This window comes from Schistocerca gregaria, chromosome 3 (genome assembly GCF_023897955.1).
Source record: "Schistocerca gregaria isolate iqSchGreg1 chromosome 3, iqSchGreg1.2, whole genome shotgun sequence".
In the NCBI taxonomy this organism is placed as follows: Eukaryota; Metazoa; Arthropoda; class Insecta; order Orthoptera; family Acrididae; genus Schistocerca; species Schistocerca gregaria.
In genome coordinates, this window is record NC_064922.1 from 938,785,046 (window position 1) to 938,808,020 (window position 22,975).

Below are 22,975 nucleotides of genomic sequence, written 5' to 3' on the forward strand. Positions count from 1 at the left end.
ATCCACTCATTAAGAGCTATAACCTTACGTTAAAAGTTTAACACAATAAATCAAGTATTAAAGTTGCAAACTGTGTTTATGCTGGGTGATCGAAAAGTTAGCATAAATTTGTTAACTGAATAAATCACGCAATAATGTTGATAGAGAGGTACAAATTGACATAGTTACTTGGAATGACACGGGGTTTTATTAGAACCAAAAGAATATAAATTTCAAAAAAAAAATGTCCGACAGATCGCGCTTCATCTGATCAGAATAACAATAATTAGCATAACAAAGTAAGACGAAGCAAAGATGTTCTTTAGAGGAAATGCTCAATATATGCACCATCGCCGGCCGCCGTGGTCTCGTGGTTCTAGGCGCGCAGTCCGGAACCGTGCGACTGCTACGGTCGCACGTTCGAATCCTGCCTCGGTCATGGATGTGTGTGATGTCCTTAGGTTAGTTAGGTTTAAGTAGTTCTAAGTTCTAGGGGACTGATGACCTCAGCAGTTAAGTCCCATAGTGCTCAGAGCCATTTGAACCATATCCACCATCATTCCTCAACAATACCTGTAGTCGAGGAATAATGTTGTGAACAGCACTGTAAAGCATGTCCGGAGTTATAGTGAGGCATTGGCGTCGGATGTTGGTTTTCAGCATCCCTAGAGATGTCGGTCGATCACGATACACTTGCGACTTCAGGTAACCCCAAAGCCAATAATCGCACGGACTGAGGTCTGGGGACCTGGGAGCCCAAGCGTGACGAAAGTGGAAACTGAGCACACGATCATCACCAAACGACGCGCGGAAGAGATCTTTCACGCGTCTAGCAATTTTTTTTTATTCTAATAAAACTCCATGTCATTCCAAGCATGTGTGTCAATTTTTACCTCTCTATCTATATTATTCCGTGGTTTATTAAGTTTTCAAATTTATACTTACTTTTTGATCACCCGGTATTTAGCTGCAGTTTAACCCAAGGCGCGCAAATTTCCCCGACTACACTCATCCGACGGCAACGGCCTTGCCGCAGTGGATACACCGGTACCCGTGAGATCACGGAAGTTAAGGGCTGTCGGCCATGGTCGGCACTTGGATGGCACCGCCATGCGCTGTTGCCATTTTTCGGGGTGCACTCAGCTTCGTGATGCCAACTGAGGAGCTACTCGACCGAACAGTAGCGGCTTCGGTCAAGAATACCTTCATAACGACCGGGAGAGCGGTGTGCTGACCCCACGCCCCTCCTATCCGCATTCTCCATGGAGGATGACACGGCGGTCGGATGGTCCCGGTAGGCCACTCGTGGCCTGTAGACGGAGTGGTTTATAATCATCCGACATTTGAGAATGAGAATATTTAGCGCCTTCTAACAAGCTTCACACGCAATTTAAAACCTCTTCGAAACTTTTCCTTGCTCACACCACACACAAAACAATCTAACGAAAATGTTCATGGCTTGCTACATTCTCACTGTTCATGGAATAATACGTCAGCGTCCAACATATTGTTTTAATTTATTACTTTTTGACAACGAATTCTGACGGCAACGCATTTTTCAGACGGTATCGCTATGCAATACCAAACGTACCTACCAAAGTATAGGGTGTACATAAAGTCCGGGAACACTTTCTATTGGCCGGCCGGAGTGGCCGTGCGGTTATAGGCGCTACAGTCTTGAACCGAGCGACCACTACGGTCGCAGGTTCGTTTCCTGCCTCGGGCATGGATGTGTGTGATGTCCTTAGGTTAGTTAGGTTTAATTAGTTCTAAGTTCTAGGCGACTGATGACCTCAGAAGTTAAGTCGCATAGTGCTCAGAGCCATTTGAACCATTTGAATATTTTCTATTATTTATTTCACAAGAACTATACATTGTACAGATGTCACACATATTGCATTTTGTAACATTTCTGGCTTAGTCAGCCATCATATTAGGCTTCAAAATCTGTTTCCAGAGTTGTGGAGAAGCAAGAAGTATATAGAAGACGAAACGTGGTGTGAGGTACCTGTGACAGATGCTAGATTCGGTACCATTCCCGTGAGAAAGGCCGCCTGCATAATGCTACTGCTCTGTCATTGGCTACTGTGTTCGGAGCAAGGGCGCCAAAACGTTAAAGTATGGTTATTATTATTAGTTAAATTACTCATTGGAATGACTTCACTTTTTTATACATATATCTCTCAACAGCTGACTATCAGTCAGTCATTTTAGAATGATTGAAAACAATTTAATTCAAAAACAAAAGACTGACGAAATTGCAGACGAAGCACTTCTGAAACAGTCTCCTCTTCGGATCTCCGGGAGGGGACTGCCAAGGGGGAGGTAACCAAAAGAAAAGAGTGAATAACCAACGAAAGGATAACGTACTATGAGTCGGGGCGTGGAGTGTCAGAAACTTAAATGTGGTAGGAAAGCTAGAAAATCTTAAAAGGCAAATGGAAAGGCCCAATCTAGATATAGTAAGGGTCACTGAAGTAAAATGGAAAGAAGACAAGGATTTCTGGTCAGATGAGTGTAGGATGATAGTTATAATGGGATAACGGTAGTAGGATTCGTAATAACAGGAAGCTTAAAATAGTTCAAATGGCTCTGAACACTACGGGACTTAACTTCTGAGGTCATCAGTCTCCTACAACTTAGAACTACTTAAACCTAACTAACCTAAGGACATCACACACATCCATGCCCGAGGCAGGATTCGAACCTGCGACCGTAGCGGTCGCGCCATTCCAGACTGTGGCGCCTAGAACCGCTCGGCCACTCCGACCGGCCTAACAGGAAGGTGGGGCAGAGAGTGTGTTACTGTGAACAGTTCAGTGAGAGGGTTGTTCTTATCAGAATCGACAGCAAACCAACGCCAACAACGATTACAATTGAAAGCAACTTAAATTGTGGGGAAGGCGAAACAAAAAATGCGCTCTGTTGGCAGAACACTTAGAAGATGCTATAAACCAACTAAAGAGACAGCCTACATTACACTTGTCGGTCCTCTGCTACAATATTGCTGCGCGGTATGAGATCCTTACCAGGTAGGATTGACGGAGGACACCGAAAAAGTGCAAAAAATGGCAGCTCATTTCGTGTTATCGCGCAACAGGGGTGAGAGTGTCACTGATATGATACGCTAGTTGGGGTGGCGGTCACTGAAACAAAGGCGGTTTTCTTTTCGGCGAGATCTATTTATGAAATTTCAATCACCAACTTTCTCTTCCGGATGCGTAAATATTTTGGTAACACCCACCTACATTGGGAGCAATGATCATAATAAAATAAGAAAAATGAGAGCTCGAACGGAAAGATTTAGGTGTTCCTTTTCCCCAAGCGCCATTCGAGAGTAGAATGGTAGAGAAGTAGTATGAAAATGGTTCGATGAATCCTCTGCTAGGCACTTAAGTGTGAATTGCAGGGAACCATGTAGACATAGATGTAGAGAGTTCAGGTATACATACCGACGTCGCAAGTTGAAGATGAAGAGATAGAGAAAGTGTATGAGGATACTGAAACGGTAATGCAGTATGTAAAGGGAGATGAAAATCTAATAGTCATGGACGACTGGAATGCAGCTGTAAGGATGGGACACAGCGTCTCCGAGGTACAGATGAAGTGGTGATTTTCCCGTACGACCATTTCACGAGTGTACCGTGAATGTCAGGAATCCGGTAAAATATCAAATCTCCTGCATCGCTGCGGCCGGAAAAAGACTCTGCAAGAACGGGACCAACGACGACATAAGAGAATCGTTCAACGTGACAGAAGTGCAATCCTTCCGCAAATTGCTGCAGATTTCAATGCCGAGCCATCAGCCAATGTCAGCGTGTGAACCATTCAACGAAACATCATCGATATGGGCTTTCGGAGCCGAAGGCCCACTCGTGTACCCTCGATGACTGCACGACACAGAGCTTTACGCCTCGCCTGGGGCTGTCAACACCGACACTGGACTGTTGATGACAGGAAACATGTTGCCTGGTCGGACGAGTCTCGTTTCAAATTGCATCAAGAGGATGGACGTGTACGGGTATGGAGATAACTCATGAACCCAGGGGCCCTGCATGTCAGCGGGGGACTGTTCAAGCTGATGAAGGCTCTGTAATGGTGTGAGGCGTGTGCAGATGGACTGATATGGGGCCCGTGGTACGTTTGGACAGGTGACACGTACGTAAGCATCCTGTCTGATCAGCTGCATCCATCCATGTCCATTGTGCATTCCGAGGGACTAGGGCAATTCCAATAGGACAATGCGACAGCCTACACGTCCAGAATTGCTAGGAACACTCTTCTACGTTTAAACACTTTCGCTGGCCACCAAACTCCCCAGGCATGAACATTATAGAGCATACCTGGGATGCTCTACAACGTACTGTTCAGTAAAGATCTCCACCCCCACGTACTCTTACGGATTTATGGGTAGCCCTTGCAGGATTCATGGTGTCAATTCCCTCCAGCACTACTTCAGACATTAGTCAAGAACACGCCGCGTCGTTTTGCGGCACTTCTGCGTGCTCGCGGGAGCCCCACACGATATTAGGCAGGTGTGCCAGTTTCTTTGGCCCTTCAGTGTATATTTTGCGTAAGGATAGCGAAGACAAGATAATATTAATAGGGCTCTTAAGGAAGCAGTCTGCCCAATATTAAATTAGGACAATCTAAAAATCAAAAATGTTCAAATGTGTGTGAAATCTTATGGGGCTTAACTGCTAAGGCCATCAGTCCCTAAGCTTACACACTACTTAACCTAAATTATCCTAAGGACAAACACACACACCCATGCCCTAGGGAGGACTCGAACCTCCGCCGGGACCAGCCGCACAGTCCATGACTGCAGCGCCTTAGACCGCTCGGCTAATCCCGTGCGGTTAGAACAATCTACCATTAGCCAAGAAAGTGCATTTAAATGTCTTGGAAGCACAATGAGACTTGAGATGTCACCAGGAGGTGAAAACTCGAATTGGCACAGCGAAGGAGGCATTCATCAGAAAGAGGAGACTCTTATGTGGCAAATAAGATAAAGGACTAAGGAAAAGGCTTGGCAAATGTTTTGTCTGGAGTGTGGCAGTACATGGGGCAGAAACATGGACGCTGAGACGAGAGGATGAAAAATGGTTAGAAGCATTTGAGATGTGGAGGAGAATGGAGAGAATAAGCTGGATGGAGAGAGTGAGTAATGAAAGAGTACTGAAAAAGGTTGGTGAGAGAAGATGTCTGCTGAAGGTTGTAAGAGAAAGGAAAAAGTACTGGTTGGGACATTCATTGAGAAGAGAGTGCTTGCTAGTAGATGCTTTGGAAGGATTGGTTTGTGGGAGAAGACTGAGAGGAAGAAGAAGATACAAGATGATAGACGACATAAAGAGAAGAGGAAATTACGCAGACCTGAAGAGGATGGCAGAAGACCGGGCAGCCTGGAGTACTACCATGTGAAAACCTGCCTTTTGGCAGAACACTGACGATGATGATGATGATAAGGAAGCATATAGGCCGTCGCTTTTCCCACGTTCTATTTGCGTAGGTAGCAAGAAAGTGAACGGATAGTTGTAGGACATGGTACCCTCAGCAGTGCACCGTACGGTGGCTTTCGCTGTATACAGAACTATGTAGCTGAAGATTTTCCACGCAGTGCTGTTGATGTTTAACGTGCGTAGAGGCTCTTTTTTCTGCAATTAATGACAGAGGACGGGAATTTGGGACGTCCCAGTTTCTATAATGAGTAGGTCCCTCAGTGGAGCTGGGCCGTTCTGTATTTCCGGCGGCTTTCAGTTCTCCCTCTGACAAGGAAACCTCCACCCCCACGTACTCCTACGGATTTATGGGTAGCCCTGCTGGATTCATGGTGTCAATTCCCTCCACCACTACTTCAGACATTAGTCAAGAACACGCCGCGTCGTTTTGCGGCACTTCTGCGTGCTCGCGGGGGCCCCACACTATATTAGGCAGGTGTGCCAGTTTCTTTGGCTCTTCAGTGTATATTTCGCGTAAGGATAGCGAAGACAAGATAATATTAATAGGGCTCTTAAGGAAGCAGTCTGCCCAATATTAAAATAGGACAATCTAAAAATCGAAAATGTTCAAATGTGTGTGAAATCTTATGGGACTTAACTGCTAAGGCCATCAGTCCCTAAGCTTACACACTACTTAACCTAAATTATCCTAAGGACAAACACACACACCCATGCCCTAGGGAGGACTCGAACCTCCGCCGGGACCAGCCGCACAGTCCATGACTGCAGCGCCTTAGACCGCTCGGCTAATCCCGTGCGGTTAGGACAATCTACCATTAGCCAAGTAAGTGCATTTAAATGTCTTGGAAGCACAATAAGACTTGAGATGTCACCAGGAGGTGAAAACTCGAACTGCCACAGCGAAGGAGGCATTCATCAGAAAGAGGAGACTCTTATGTGGCAAATAAGATAAAGGACTAAGGAAAAGGCTTGGCAAATGTTTTGTCTGGAGTGTGGCACTATATGGGGCAGAAACATGGACGCTGAGACGAGAGGATGAAAAATGGTTAGAAGCATTTGAGATGTGGAGGAGAATGGAGAGAATAAGCTGGATGGAGAGAGTGAGTAATGAAAGAGTACTGAAAAGAGTTGGTGAGGGAAGATGTCCGCTGAAGGTTGTAAGAGAAAGGAAAAAGTACTGGTTGGGACATTCATTGAGAAGCGAGTGCTTGCTAGTAGATGCTTTGGAAGGACTGGTTTGTGGAAGAGGACTGAGAGGAAGAAGGAGATACAAGATGATAGACGACATAAAGAGAAGAGGAAATTACGCAGCCCTGAAGAGGATTGCAGAAGACCGGACAGCCTGGAGAACTACCATGTGAAAACTTGCCTTTTGGCAGAACACTGATGATGATGATGATAAGGAAGCATATAGGCCGTTGCTTTTCCCACGTTCTATTTGCGTAGGTAACAAGAAAGTGAATGAATAGTTGTAGGACATGGTACCCTCAGCAGTGCACCGTACGGTGGCTTTCGCTGTATACAGAACTATGTAGCTGAAGATTTTCCACGCAGTGCTGTTGATGTTAAACGTGCGTAGAGGCTCTTTTTTCTGCAATTAATGACAGAGCACGGGAATTTGGGACGTCCCAGTTTCTATAATGAGTAGGTCCCTCAGTGGAGCTGGACCGTTCTGTATTTCCGGCGGCTTTCAGTTCTCCCTCTGACAAGGGAACCTCCCCATCGCACCCCCCTCTGATTTAGTTATAAGTTGGCACAGTGGATAGGCCTTGAAAAACTGAACACAGATCAATCGAGAAAACAGGAAGAAGTTGTGTGGAACTATGAAAAAATAACCATACAAACTGAGTAGTCCATGTGTAAGATAGTCAACATCAAGGATACTCTGAGCTCAGGAGCGCCGTGGTCCCGTGGTTAGCGTGAGCAGTTGCGAAACGAGAGGTTCTTGGTTCAAATATTCCCTCGTGTGTAAAGTATACTTTCTTTATTTTCGCAAAGTTATGATCTGTCCGTTCGTTCATTGACGTCTCCGTTCACTGTAATAAGTTTAGTTTAGTGTCTATGTTTTGCGACCGCACCGCAAGACCGTGCGATTTGTAGACGAAAGGACGTGCTTCTCCCATGGGAACCGAAGACATTTGATCGCAAGGTCATAGGTCAACCGATTCCTCCATAGGAAAACACGTCTGATATATTCTATACGAAACTAGTGACAGATAATAACTGTCTGAAAATAAAAAAATTAAAATTTTTCACACGAGGGTAGACTACAACCAAGGACCTCTCGTTCCGCAGGTGTTCACGCTAACCACGGGACCACGGCGCTACTGAGCTCAGGTTATCCTTGATATTGCATACATTGCAAATAGACTACTTAGTTTGTATATTTTGCTTATTTTTTCGTAGTTCCACATAACTTCTTCCTGTTTTCTCGATTGATCTGTGTTCAGTTTTTCAAGGCCTATCCACTGTGCCAACTTATAACTAAATCTGAGGGGGGTCCGATGGGGAGGTTCCCTTGTGAGTGCAGCAACAGCCGGCGCTGCCACTGTAGCCAGCCAGCGTCAACATAAACCCTGGCGGCCTAGCGAGCTGGGCCCGGCAGAGAACTCGCAACAGTCGCGGAATTACAGGCAGAGGCCGCTCTCTCGCCAGCGGGCGGTAAGCAAGTTTACGCGCAAACTCAGTTACCGTGCGCGGGGATACGGCGACATTATCCCCGGCCAGATTGAATTGACTGCGTGCGTCGCCGGCGTCTGATCTCGCTGAAGCAATTTGCGTGGGCTAAAAGCACTCTTTCAACGGGACGTTATCAGTGACGGGCGGGCAGTATTCTAAAATGTGTTCCTCGACCGCAGAATTCATGTTCAGCCATTTGTACGTTCTCGTTAAGGCCCGATAACATTTGTTTCACATTTAAAGGATGGCGTATCAACCAAAATAAGCTGCTGATTGAGCGAAAAACTTCTATTTAGCATCAGTGTCGGTCGTAGAGATAATCATCACGTGTCTCAAAACTTAAGCCAGTATAGTCAACACACATAATTAGAAGAAGCATCTTTGGATACGCATTTGCACAAATATCATAGACACACTAGAAAAGGGCCCGTACGAATTTCCCATTAGCGCTATGATTCATACTGGTAGGATGTGTAGGGCACGACTGATTTCAACGTATGTAAACAGGGAGATGTATTCTTAGCCGTTTTCAAGAAAATCGATTTTGAAAATTTACGCGTATTTATATGTTTCGTATCGTCGGCTCGTACTCCATCAGTCAGAAACCGAGTGTGTCAAAGAGTTACTTTCAATAGCGTGAGATCCATGGATCGAATATCCCTGCCTGCATTTTCTTTTCTTTTCTTTCTTCCCATGTAATAATTAGGACTGTGCAACCTGTATTTACTGAGTGATTGATTTATTACTTTCATAATCTTCATCCTCAAAAAATAAAAAATAAGAAAATCTGTAATGAGATTGGAAAAAATCGGATGCACAAGGACAATCAATCAAATCAGTATAGTGATTTTATTTACACTATTTTATCTACATACGTGGCAAGTATAACGTGTAACCCATGAAGCACTGTATGCATCAGGACAATACTGATCATGGAAACATAGGAAAGAATAATTATTGCAACAGGCAGCACTTGAAATGAACAGCGAATATTTACATAGGCATGGTTTTTTCAGCAAAGAAGTCTTGGTTACATACCTAAGCAGTTCTCAGTCATGACGCAATTCCGCCACGCATAACTTTTGTTAGAACAAGGTGGGATTTACATAAAGAGAGAGTACCGGAAGCGAGATTCGATCCTCAGATCTCGCGCTTATGAAACCAAACGCTTACTCGCTTGGCTGCGAAATTCTTGGCTGCTAGCGACCGTAGGAAGTATGTAAAGCATTCCGTCTTCAGGCCACAAGTGCTGCATCGGGACCATCCGACCGCCGTGTCATCCTCAGCTGAGAATGCGGGTAGAAGAGGTGTGGGGTCAGTACACCGCTCTCCTGGTCATTATGGCGGTTTTCTTTGACCGGAGCCGCTACTATTCGGTCAAGTAGCTCCTTAATTGGCTGAGTGCACTCCGAAAAATGGCAACAGCGCGTTGCGGCCCGGATGGTCATCCATCCAAGTGCCGGCCACGCCCGATAGCGCTTAACTTCGGTGATGTGAAGGGAACTGGTGTATCCCCTGCGGCAAGGCTGTTGCCCGCAGGGGGTATCTAAGCACACGTAAAATGTTCAAGCTCGATTTTCTCGAAAACGGTGAGAGTTGAATCTTTCTTTTTACGTATGTTGAAGTCCTACTCGCGCCCTACACAGCCGGTCAATATGATACGAACCGATGACGAGAATATCTGCGATGCTCTGGTTTTCCGACAAAAGAAGCTCAATGACAGCCCTCTGCCTGGAGAGCACCTAAGTTGCATACGCCATTTTGAAGGGTAATGTAGTGCATCCATCTATAGGAACATCATGAAGCTACAGCAGCTGAAGCGAGAATATTATATATTATTTCACTATGTTCCACAACAAATTCAGCATATATATATATATATATATATATATATATATATATATATATATATATGAAGCAGATTCAGCAAGCAATGTGTATATAGGGTGGAGAAAAATGGTGTCACCAAATTTTAACCGTGATGACAGTAGGAACCAAAATTACTAATGTTCTGCTTAAACTACGGAAACTTGGCGCCATGCGCTCTGATTGGCTATGCATTCGCGGTCATGTATTGTCTAGAGCATCCGGCAACAGGGCAATCCCGTGGACAATCGGAGCACGTGGCGCCAAGTTTCAGTAGTTTAAAAATGCTGCGTTGTCAACCTACACAACTTCAGTAATTTTGGTTCCTACTGGCATCAGCTATCCAGGGTTAAAACTTGGTGGCACACTTTTTCTCTACCCTGAATATTGGGTGGTTCATATGGCATCTTAACGCTCTCGTTTTACGCAACACGCAACGTCATATTTGGCCTTCAAAAAGCACCCGTGAGATTTTCATATTCTCTCAAGCGCTAAGCACAAGTATTAGTCCTACATAAAAAATGAACAGGACGTTCTATAAAACATGCAATACTGAACTTCAAACGCACCTCCACTCCCACACTCAGCCCCCACGGGCAGGGGCGATTCTAGAAGTCGGTCAAGAGGGGGGGGGGGGGGGCTAATGGGAGGGGGGAGGGGTTTTGGGGGAATGAAATACCGCTTAACAAAAGAAGAGTTTGGTTCCTGTACCGACAAGCTGGTAAAATTTAGTGTTCCTTAAAGTAGTTTTTGGTAACTGTTTTGGAGTTCAGGGTAAAAAATGTGTTTTAATAAACAAAAAGACGCCTATTTTAAGTTAGATGATATTTATTGGTTTAGATAGTAAGCTATTTTCCACTCTTATTCTTTCGTTAAAATGTGTTTGGAATACATTGTAACCTATATTGGAACGTAATTATTTTTAAAAAATGATTGAATCTGTTGGAGTAATATATTCGCTGATTTCTGAAGTCATTTTATACAGTGTAATATGATACTCCATGGGGGGGGGGGCTATAGCCCCCATAGCCACCCCATACCCCCCTTGCCACCGCCTCTGTCCACCGGCTCTCTCTTACCACTGTACCAAAATTTCCGACTGCGCGTGTTATTTCCCACGTTCTACCTTTTTTGGTGCTCATTGACTAGTCTTATTACGCCACCGGCTTAGTCGAGAACTTACAAATTCTAAAACTGACTATTGCATAATTTTAGCTAACAATGTAGTGAATTTTAGCAGAATAAAATAATTACATTGTTGTATTCGTCTTGTCGTCTGAATACGAAACAACTGTCATTGTAAGCGTTAAGCATGAATCGAATTGCCAACGTAATTAGTTTTAGCTTAGCATTTACAAAAGTCATTTTCCTTTCACTAGCCTCACGGGCACGTTTAAATTAGTAATGTTAACGAAGTAACGAACTGTTCTGATGGCGTGACAGCCCAATCAATAGAGACCGGAAAAAGGTTGAATTCCGAGAATGGTTCGTGCGGTCGGAAATATTTGTACAGTTATAGAAGGGAGTGTCACGAACAACACAACAGAAATCCTGGCTGATGAGAGATGAGTCTGGCGATGCAGATGAGTTCGAAGGTAATTTTTGTACGTTTATCTTGAATAACTATAAAACCGTCCGACCCCGGTAGCTGAGGGGTCTGCGCCACAGAATGTCAATCCTAAGGACCCGGGTTTGATTCTCGGCTGGGTCGGAGATTGCCTCCGCTTACGGACTGGGTCTTGTGTTGTCCTAATCATCATCATTTCATCCCCATCGACGAGCAAGTCGCCGATGTGGCGTCAAATCGAAAGACTTGCACCCGGAGAACGGTCTACCCCACGGGAGGCCCTAGTCACACATTTACATTTAACTCGAAAACCATGGCCTCTAGCGAAAATGTATCCCAGTACAAAATTTAATTACATTAAATTTCCTACATAAAAGGACCTTCTTATTTTTTTCTGTAGGACAAATAGCTTGCGCGAAGTGACCGAAAGAATGTGAAAACCCCGTGCGCGGTTTTTGAAGGCCAAGTGTAACACTGAGTTGCCTAAAACGATAGCGGTAAGGCCAACTGAATCACCCTGTACGTACAGTAAACTGAGCTCCTGCTGAACAGGTCATGAAGGCCCAACGGTACCGACCGGCCGCCGTATCATCCTCAGCCCACAGGCATTACTGAATGTGGACTTGGAGGGGCATGTGGTCAGCACACCGCTCTCCCGACCGTACGTCACTTTACGAGACCGGAGCCGATACTTCTCAACCAAGTAGCTCCACAGTCGCGCTAATCACTCAGTTACTAGGGGCGGACAGTTTAAGGTAAAAAAAATAAAAAGAACTTTATGTGTTTCCCTACGAAATAATAACACTAAATCCAGCTCTTTTCAATAAATTTATATGAATTTTTAAAGTAGCAAAGTCCTTTTTGAAACGCCCTCTGTATTTAGTAAACATAAAAGTTTAAAATAAGTAGAAGCCAATTTGCCTAGTACTGACAGGAGAGAGCTACGCACCCGCTATCGGTTTTAAAGACGAACAATCTTGCAATCGTCGAAGACACTGCTTTTTTATTTTCTTTTTAACAATTTTCCATTCGACGCTCAGAGGCAAGTGCGCACGCGCTCACACATACACAATTAACTGTTTCTATGCGTGCATCATACATTTGTACATAGACGACAAAAGCTAGCGTCCAAGATTTTCTTACTATACTGCTACGAGTTGTAAGGTGTCAGGCAAATCCAACACCTTACATGAAAACCCTGACATGATAAGCAAATCCAGTAGTATGTCACATAGCTCCGAATAAATCGTGACATTAAATTAACCAAAGTAATACAAGTAACGAGTGAGCAAATGGAATGCCACAGACTAGCACAAGAATGCCGAAATGCATGTCGTACCTTCCCACCGTGAGGCAGACGCAGTTCCGAGGGGAGAAACGAGGACAGAAGCCGAGAGCAGAACCGAGTTAAGCTAGAAGGCCCTACGATAAGGGACGGACACCCACGTCTCCAGCTAACCACTAGGGCTCACCACCCGCACGTTTTAGCGTGAGACGGTTTCGCGTCTCAGGTACGTCAAGGACAACCCCCAGCCCATGTTAAAAGCTAGAGCCCTCCAGAAAAGCAGCATAGATCTTACGATAACACAAAAAGGGCCACTACCACCCGCAAGTTTTAGCGTGAGACTTTTTCGCGTGTCTGTTACATTAGGACAATCCTTCAGCCCATGTTAAAAGATAGAGCCCTCCAGAAGAACAGTATAGATTTCACGATAACGCTAAAAGGACCACACCAGCTGCAGGTTTCAGCGTGAGACTTTTTAGCGTCTCTGTTACGTTGCAAACTTTAAAAACATTGCCCCACCAGGAAAAGTATAACGTTTCTCATTGGATAGACAGAATTTTTGTAGGCGGAGCTTTAGGTTAACATTGAGACCCTGATTGGTCACATGAAAACATAGCCAGATAGTTTTTTTTTAACTAACTTCGGTAAATTGTAGTAAGGAGAAGTTAGAGAGTTAGTTCCGAGACGGCGAGCTGGATGGCTGGTGCGCCGGCCGCTGCAGCCCTGACGCTGCTTAAACACCGACAAGGTAATGAACGCACGCAATGCCGCATTTTTGAGCGCATAAGGCTTCACTCAGAACTGCAGAAGACTCATCTGTTACACCCTTTTTTTGCGTAATACTAATGTCGATCGTTAATTAAAACTCATGGTGTTCACATTTGCCACTTGAAGAACAGATCTGAAACGCGATGATTTTTCTGTTATATAGTTATTGAGAAGACACATCAGCCACTGTAATTTACAAGTTAAATAAGTAATTAAAGATAATTGAGGGTCACTGTGGACCATTTTTATAGTTGCAGACAATTTTTGATAGTTTTCTCTTTTGTGAAACTTATATTAAACCGAGATTATAGATGTGATATGGCATAGGTCATCCTTCGATCGATTGTAGAACTTGGAAACCCATTCAGGGAATATTCGTTCACATTTTTGTTGAACGCAGTTGGTTTTTACCATCCTGTATTAAAACATTTCCTTTTATCAATAGTGCAATTTATAAATGATGTTTTGTGAGTAGAATAAAATTTCCAATAGTAAACTTAACTGCTTTTTCGACGTTATTTTACAGCTAACTAAAAATAGGAAAGCCTTGAACCGTTTCCACTAAATTTAGTTAGTATTAAGATTCTTTTACAGTGAGTGCAGTGGAGCTGACGCTGAGATCATTTAGCATTTGGTTATATCATCGCTAGTCTCACTGAACTCTTCTGAATTCTACATGTCATCTGTGGTCTGGCGTCTCCTTACCAGCAACAGGTCCCAGGTTCAAACTAGTTAATTCCCTAAAAAACACGCTCAGAGCGTCGTTGCGCGAAAGTGGTAGAGAGACACGATATAGAACAAACAGGCACCACCATGAATGTTTAGAGAGTAAACCCCGATTCTTTAAAGAATCGAACTCCCATTCAGGAAAACGCCTTCAAACGTTACATTACTTTACCGACGACTTGATGTGTTACATATTTGAAGCCAAGCATGTAAGCGGGAAGAAATTTTGGAAAGGTTCGAAACTGCCTTTAAAGTTTGTCATCGGTCATTACGTATTCTCATCATCAAAAGCTGGATGAGTATAGTCCGGGTGATCTGCGCTCCATTTTAATCAAAAGTTAGTTTTTCACTTATCTCAATGTTTACGACGTCACACTTCCTGAACTACGCCCTGTAAACTGCTGTAATTTTGCAGGTATAGTCAGAGGTATAGGCGGATCCTGCTTGCAAGATGTGTCAGTAACAAACAAGAAAAAAAATCTCTAGCGTGATTCTAAAGTTTTACTGCGAAAATGAAGTAAGCAATAAACTTTTTCCTTTCACCATTTTGTGGGGCGTGTCAGCAAAAAAGTTTCTTAAACATTTGAAATGATGTGTAAAGTTTGTTGGAAGCCACTAAGTGCCCTCATTCCCAAATACGAATAAAATCTGGGTAATTGGCGTGCCACGATTTACGCTGACTCTAGATATATATACACAGTTTCTAACTTTAATACTTGACTTACTGTGCTAAGCATTTAAGATAAGTCTGTGCCTCGTAATGAGTAGATTATTAGAGTATTTTAAATTTATAATTTCAGTCAACAATTATATTACAGAGAGAAAATTAATTTTTTGTTGCCCTTGAGCCGTTATATAGGCAGCCCGCAGCTGGCACTTTGTGCAAGGACAACTGATTAACGGTTGAGTAATATAGCCGTGGCAGAAACTTTCTAAGTGAGGAGCTAATACGTACTAGCAAAGGTGACATCTCTCTGCGCTACTGCTAGCCATCTCCTAACCACCCCAAAGCTTGGGTGGGTCAAATTTGCATTTTCAAATGCAATTGCATGGTTTACTCAAGCCATTTTTTCCATTCGTGGTAGATGGCGCTGTAATCGACAAATACCAAGTGCGTCTCTTTCGCAACCGACGCATTTGATTTTACATTTGATTTACGATGTAAATTTAAACCTTTCTGTTCTAATGATTGATATTTATGTTTGATATTTAGTTTCGTGTTGCAAATTCGATTGTACAGTACTATATGGCTAGCCGTTTCAATGCCTGGTTATAAACTACGTTTAGCGTGGTCCAAGAACACCGACGTGGATGTAAGAGTTTTCTATTCCTATCGGGATACTCGATATCCATGAGTCCTCTTGTCATTCACCTTGGGGTAAGTATCCATGGCAGGTTTTATATTTTACAGTGAAACACCAAAGAAACTGCGTATTCAAATGCAATGATGTGTAAACAGGCAGCGGACGCCAACGCCTATATAAGACAAGTGTCTGGCGCTGTTGTTACATCGATTACTGCTGCTACAATGGCAGGTTATCAAGTTTTAAATGAGTTTAGAACCTGGTGTTAAGGTCGGCGCAAGAGCGATGGGACACAGCATCTCCGAGGTAGGGATCAGGTGGAGATTTTCCCGTACGACCATTTCACGAGTGTACCGTGAATATCAGGAATCCGGTAAAGCATTAAATTTCCGACATCGCTGCGGCCGAAAAAAGATCCTGCAAGAACGGGACCAACGACGACCGAAGAGAATCGTTCAACGTGACAAAAGTGCAAGCATTCTGCAAATTGCTGCCGATTTCAATGCTGGGCCATCAACAAGTGTCAGCGTGCGAACTATTCAACGAAACATCATCGATATGGGCTTTCGGAGCCGAAGGCCCACTCGTGTACCCTTGATGACCGCACGACACAAAGCTTTATGCCTCACCTGGGCCTGTCAACACCGACATTGGACTGTTGATGACTGGAAACATGTTGCCTGGTCGGACGAGTCTCGTTTCAAATGGAATCTAGCCGATTGACGTGTACGGGTATGAAGACAACCTCGTGAATTCAAGACACTGCGTGTCAGCAGGGGACAGTGCAAGCTGGTGGCGGCTCTGTGATTGGCGTGTGCAGATGGAGTGACATGGGACCCATGATACGTCTAGATACTACTCTGACAGGTGACAGGTATGTAAGAGTCCTGTCTGATCACCTGCACCCATTCATGTCCTTTGTGCATTCCGAGGGACTTGGGCAGTTCCTCCATGACAATGCGACACCCTGTTGTAACCGCAGAAAAGCCAAGTCTAAATGCAGTTGTTCTCAGACGATACACCAGAAATCATACGGGGAGATAGAGTTAACAGGGGACGCCAGGCGTGTCAGAGGGGTCACAAAAGATAACGACGCAGCCAGATAGCCGAGGCGGCGGTCCAAGCGGCCAGGCAGCTGCGCGTGATAAGCAAGGAAGCAGACTCAGTTATTAAGATAAACAGGGCGCTCTGGGCAGGTCCCTTAATAAGCAATAACTTACAGTATCAACACTCTTGGCTAGAGGGAGAAGTCTGGGAGCGGAGAGAGAAAGAAAGAGGGCCCTAGGTGGGGACCGCACTACGTCATGAGGAGCCAATGAAGGGCTCAGGACGCAGTGCGTGACCATATAGGGAGAGGCCCCTCTACCCCTCCACCCAGCTTCTGAAGAAAAGTACTGAAGTTAATACTAAAACAATCCCTAATAAGGAAAAGTTGCACTCGACGTTACGTCATGCCAAGCGCTGGCGGGGTCGAAGGGGAAGAGCTAACAAAACTCGGAGGCACGCCGCTCCGGGGATCGATCTCTCTCTCGGGTTTAGGCAGCGACGGTAGTCAGCGTGAGTAGCAGCCGACTTGGGCTGAGGGCGGGCTGCAGGCAGACAGTTGGAGATAGTCGCCGATGAGCGTTTAGGCAGCGACCGCGGGACTCTGACGTAGGGTGCTAGTGTGGGCAGCAAAGTGCTGGAAAGTTCTATCAGGCAGCCAGAACGGTGGAAGTCAGTCACCGTCTCTGTAATGGGCTTGGCTATTCTGTAGGTACAATCACTACGCAGTTAGCGTGATCTGTATTCTTTATGAATAAATTAGAACTTTTATAACGTCCATACGAGTTTACTTCTACCAACATCCTAGCCTTGTACCTTCACACCAGGGAATTTAACATCTTAGCCAGATCAAAAGTCTCCCTCTCAATTAGGTCAACCGGCTAATTCCCGTTTACGAACCGTGTCGCTCAATCCCTCGCAAAACCCACGCTTGGGACGCGACAACCCCACACGCTCAGAATTACTACAAGCGGTTCCGGGAACACTTCTGAGCTTAAATACTTCCGCTGGCCACCAAACTCTCCATACACGAACATTGTTGAGCGCATCTGGGATGCCTTGCAACGTGCTGTTCAGAAGAGACCTCCACCCCTTCGTACTCTTACCGGTTTATGGACTGCCCTGCAGGATTCATGGAGCCCGTTCCCTCCTGCACTAGTTCACACAAGTCGAGTCCATGTCACGTCGTGTTGCGGCACTTTAGCGAGCTCGCGAGGGCCCTACACGATATTAGGCTGATGTACCAGTTTCTTCGGCTCTTCAGCGTACCTTATTACAGCGTTGTGCTCTGTGTTCCGCCAACAGCAAAACAGCTGAGTTTCGACGGTTGGATGGAAAGACATACCGAAATCAGTCACACTGACGGCGGGGTTCAACGACGGCCACAGAAATCAAGCGTTCCGATGGCTTGAGGACTCGCCACAATCGACCCCGCAGGAAACAAAAAATTGTTACCATACAAGTAGCTTATTTACCGGAAATGTCAGTGAGTAGCCATATTAGTGTACTGTACAATCACATTCGCAGCACTCTAGTAACGTTTGCACATGAGCAACAACCGCTGGAACACAAAGGTTTCCGTTGACCTCGTAAATGGAATGTATAATCAAATGCGTCGGTTCTTAACTCCAAAAATGGGCACAATATGAATAGGAAGCAATGGTTTGAGTAAACAGCATGGTTTCCTGTCGTAGAATCCGAATATGCAAATGGGGGGTTTCCATTTGAAAATACAAAGTTGACCCCGCTAACGCACGAGGGGTAATTAGAAGGTGGCCAGTTATGGGATAGACTGATACTCCTTTTAAATTGTAGAGCGATATTTAGAAGAAGTGAAACGTCCCCTTAGAACAATTTATACACGACTGTGCTTAATCTGACACACAATGTTTTTAGCGCAACGCAATCCGACTTTCAATAATCCCTACAAAAGAATGGCCCTGACTAACATTAACCTATACCTTTCACAAATCACTTACCTCACAAAAAATCTTCGTTACTCGAACTACTGCAATACAGCGAGCACCACTACTGCCAGCTAAATAAAAGATTCTAACTACGGAAGGCACAAACTACTGATAGGTATAGTTAGCAAATGAAAGATTTTAATAGGGAACAAACAGTGTATTTACCTTAATAGTCAAAATAAATATGATAGTTCATGACATCCAGTCTTACAAATTACAAAACTCCGCCATCTCTCTCCCCACGTCTCCCCACCTCCAACTGCGCAACGCTACGCGCTGTTAGCATCCAGCTGCCGCTGCCCAACACTACAATGGCAGACAACAATGCAAACCAGCCAGAGACTGCACACGGCACAGCCAGCGATTTTTTCATACCGAGCGCTATGTGGCGTTACCAACAAGAAAACCTAAACAGCCTACTTACAGAAGTATCGCTTTATGGCGGGCTTATTAGGCAGAAGAAGAAATACAAATGTGTTCTAATACTGCCAAAAGTACCTTCCCCAGGCGTGAAGAACAAGTCCGAGGAAAAACTAGTTCCGCTTCAAAATTGCTTACGGTTTTTTTATTAGTCGGTCATTAATAAATTACTCATAAATTGCACGACATTTCCACGTTCAAAAAAAATTCAGAGTAGTATCATTTCCATTTCATTTCAAAGGAAATTGTGTTAATAATGTGAAATGAACTTACTTAAAAAGCTGATTTGAAGGGTGAATTTTTTGTATATCAATTCTAAAACGATGTTATCCCCTCACGTGAAGTTCAAATGAGCAGATGAGCCATTTTAATAAAAGTCGTTCCTGTCAGAGTCAGGCTGGTCGTCAAACCAGATGGATGAAGCTCAGCAAGCAGTATTGGGAGGAGAGTTAATTACGGAAAGCGAAAACATAATTTATCACATCCACTTTCCTGGAGCCCACTCGATTGCGTCCTCTCAAAGAACGCCTCGCTTTAATTTTGTGAAGCCGACGAACAGGATTAATTTGTGTGACTGAGCAGGAGCTTTCAAAAGCTGCGAGTTTGATAGGTAAGGACTGGAAACTGGAGAGGGGCTGTTAAAAGCGCGAAAAACACGTAGATGAGAGACAGGTCTGTCTCACTTGGCTGCGAGGCGTATCAGCGAGAGCAAAAACTGTCCACAGCATCCACATAAAACGAGTAATTATTCCAGTGCCAAGCGAAATTGGTGATTAGAGGGAGTCATTTACTTACGGAACGCCAACCCCGCTGAAAACGTCGAACAAAAATGTTTCGACTACGCTATAACTTATCTCTGACTCCTTCTTGTCTTGCATGCCACTTCCCGTTTCTACTCAACTGTCAAATCAAATTTCCGTAAGTGTCAAACGTACGAGGCCCAAACATGATGTTCCATTACGCTACTCCCTGTATAGCAAACTCCTCGCAGAAGACTTAGAAAATGCTCAAGTATGCTGTTCTTCCTAGCGTTAATATTTCGTACACTTCTTTCATCGTTTATTTTATCTTACAGTTCTTCCTTTACGAATTAAATTTATGCAGTCTTCACAAGCACCGAAGATACAACGTTTAATTCTCTTCTTCGCTATTCCCACTGCACTGTGCATGCCATACTTTAGTATGTTGATGTGCTCCAAACATTTGTTGACACAAAAGCTTCTGTCTCAGTATTGTACCATTGTTGCAGACCATTAGACTGCTACTGTTGTAAGCTCTTCACTAATCTGTTGTACCTTTTTTTTCTTTTCTTGTTACAGAGGTCTTGTATGCATATAATCCCTTTACTTCCTCTCTGTTGTTGATAAAATGCCACTGTTCTGTAGGCCTTCATACGCAAAGGTACGAAGACGAGACCTACAGAATGTGAGGCGTAGTGCCGTACACCGATGCTGCCTTGGAGGCGGTTAAGTAGGAGATGTCTCTCAGAGCTGGATAGTGACAGATGGTGACGCGAGACTGGACGCGCACGAAGTTCATGTGTCAGCCGATAGAGAACAATATTGGATAGGGGACTGTGATTTTAGTTTCCATTGTGCCCACTATAGTTCAGTAAAGTAATTGAATGTTTTTCATAAACTGATGTAATGTTATTATGTCTTTTTGTATCTGTAAAATATTATAAATGGGTTTTAGCATTATGAATGATGCATGAGAGTGGTTTAAGGTTAATATGAAGATAATCGTTTAACGAGTTATGTATTGGGATTTAGTGTGGAAACATTTCGAAGAAGTATGGATGTGGGCAAAGGGGATTTTTGTACAACAGATTTGTAAAGTAAGTTTATGGTAAAGGGAAAGTTAATTCAGCTATAAATAACAATAGTAAATAAATTTATGCATAAACAAAACTTCAGCATGTTAGATAATTACATCGGTAAAAAGTGCAGTCGTTAGGTTTACTATTTTGCGATTGGTTATTGATGAATAGCGCGGATTGACGCATGAGAATGTTGTTTTGTTATTGGCTGTTGAGTAAACTGACCAATGGTAAAGCAATATTCTTCGCGCGTTTCTCTGCTGGTAGAGAAGACTTAAGAGTATTCTAGATAGAGTCGAAGCCTAACCATGAAACAGTTCGGACGTGTGCAGTAGTAGTTCCGGTGGAAATGGTTCAAAAAAATGGTTCAAATGGCTCTGAGCACAATGGGACTTAACATCTAAGGTCATGAGTCCCCTAGAACTTAGAACTACTTAAACCCAACGAACCTAAGGACATCACACAACACCCAGCCATCACGAGGCAGAGAAAATCCCTGACCCCGCCGGGAATCGAACCCGGGAACCCGGGCGTGGGAAGCGAGAACGCTACCGCACGACCACGAGATGCGGGCCCGATGGGAATCATAAGTTGCCGGATCTAGCAGTGTTTCATGCATCAAAAGTGTTGTAAAGTGACGGCATAATTATTCCGATGGGTGTGTAGAAATTTCGGAATTTCTTTCCGTCCCTTTACGACGAACCTGCACCTACCTGTGAACATTGTCTCAGCAGATCATCAGTAGGGAAGCCGAGCGGAACCTACTGTACTTCGACGTGAACCAGGCTGCAATTCAAGACACTAATCTACGTTTCGGGAGAAATACGAAATGAAAGGTTGGAATTGTTGTCCTCAATTAATATATTCTAAAACTTAGGTGAACAAGTATCACAGCCAAGCCCGTGCTGGTCTTAACGCAGTCACTCACAATCCCTTTCACTCGCGTTAGCAAGTTTATGGTGTTGCATTTCCCCAAAAAGGTAATAGCTACAAAAAATACTGATTGGTTTTGGTTGATAATGCTCGACAAATATTAAGTCTGTCGGTATCAAATGCAGTCACAGTTTTTAGCCACCGACCTGCTCAATACGCCACTCGGAATTTATGTCTTTTCTCGTCAAAAAATTCACTTAAAAAATCCGAAATTTCTACACACCCATCGTAATAATTATGCCGTCAATTTACAACACTTTTGATGTATGAAACACTGCTAGATCCGGCAACTTATCATTTACATCGGAACTGCTACTGCACACGTCCGAACTGTTTCAAGGCCAGGCTCCGACTCTTCTCTAGAATACTCTGTCTTCTCTACCAGCAAAGAAAGGCACGCGAAGAATATTGCTTTACCATTGGTCAGTTTACTTAACAGCCAATAACAAAACAACATTCTCACGCGTCAATCCGCGCTATTCATCAATAACCAATAGCAAAATAGTAAACCTAACAACTGCACTTTTTACCGACGTAATTATCTAATCTGCTGAAGTTTTGTTTATGCATAAATTTATTTACTATTGTTATTTATAGCTGAATCAACTTTCCCTTTACCATAAACTTACTTTACAAATCTGTTCTACAAAAATCCCCTTTGTCCAGATCCATACTTCTTCGAAATGTTCCCACACTAAATCCTACTACGTAACTCGTTAAACAATTATCTTCATATTAACCTTAAACCACACTCACGCATCATTCATATTGCTAAAACACATTTATAACATTTTACGTACACAAAAAAACATAATAACCCATCATGACAATACTAGAACAGTTTATGAATAACATTCTATTTCTTCAGTGCACTCTAGTGGGCACAATCGAAACTAAAATCACAGTCCCCCTACCCAATACTGTCCTCTACCGGCTGATACATAAACTACGTGCGCGTCCAGTCTCGCGTCACCATCTGTCACTCTCCAGCTCTGAGACACATCTCCCACTCAACCGCCTCCATGGCAGGATCGGTATAGGGCGTTACGCCTCAAGGTCACTGATGTAATTTTGAAAGAAAGACCCTCAGCTGCTGACAGGCGTTGATATACATGAACGGGGACAGTTGAAAATGTGTGTCCCGGCCGGGACTCGAACC

The 22,975-nt window shown here is 44.0% G+C and overlaps 1 protein-coding gene across 2 annotated transcripts in view; it reads right to left on the reverse strand.

Annotated features, from left to right (window-relative positions):
* Nucleotides 1-22,975, reverse strand: part of LOC126355846 (proton channel OtopLc-like) — a 510,363-nt gene that overhangs the window by 451,532 nt on the left and 35,856 nt on the right. The gene's annotated exons all lie outside the window — the stretch shown is intronic.